Source organism: Penaeus monodon, chromosome 22 (assembly GCF_015228065.2).
Source record: "Penaeus monodon isolate SGIC_2016 chromosome 22, NSTDA_Pmon_1, whole genome shotgun sequence".
NCBI lineage: Eukaryota > Metazoa > Arthropoda > Malacostraca > Decapoda > Penaeidae > Penaeus > Penaeus monodon.
This window is the reverse complement of record NC_051407.1, coordinates 21,270,087-21,270,342: the sequence shown is the minus strand read 5'-3', so window position 1 is coordinate 21,270,342 and position 256 is coordinate 21,270,087. Positions and strand designations below refer to the sequence as shown.

General features: G+C 58.6%; 1 long non-coding RNA gene across 1 annotated transcript in view; it reads left to right on the top strand.

Annotated features, from left to right (window-relative positions):
• The window catches only part of LOC119586986, an 8,137-nt gene extending 7,889 nt beyond the window's left edge, over positions 1-248 (top strand). The window contains exon 3 of the long non-coding RNA XR_005229983.1: positions 18-248. This is a non-coding gene — a long non-coding RNA (uncharacterized LOC119586986). The remainder of the gene's footprint in view (positions 1-17) is intronic.
• The last annotated feature ends 8 nt before the right edge of the window (positions 249-256 follow it).

The following is a 256-nucleotide window of genomic DNA, read 5'->3' as shown; positions in this document are numbered from 1 at the left end:
TTCCACTTTTTCACCAGAATGCGCTTGTGAAGGAGTGTCGAGCTGAATCACGATGGATGTAGATGTTGGTGGGGCCAGTGTATCGGACAGTGAGGGTTGTGGAAGCGGGCCGTCATCCTCAGGGCACGGAGGACAGAGTGGAGGGGGTGGAGGAAGCAAGCTGAAGAGGTCGAGCAGTGCCCCCATGATCAACCAGCTCGTGCCTCAAGGTCCTGTCTCGGCACCTCCAACTCCCTCGGCTGCCAGGTAGGGGCTT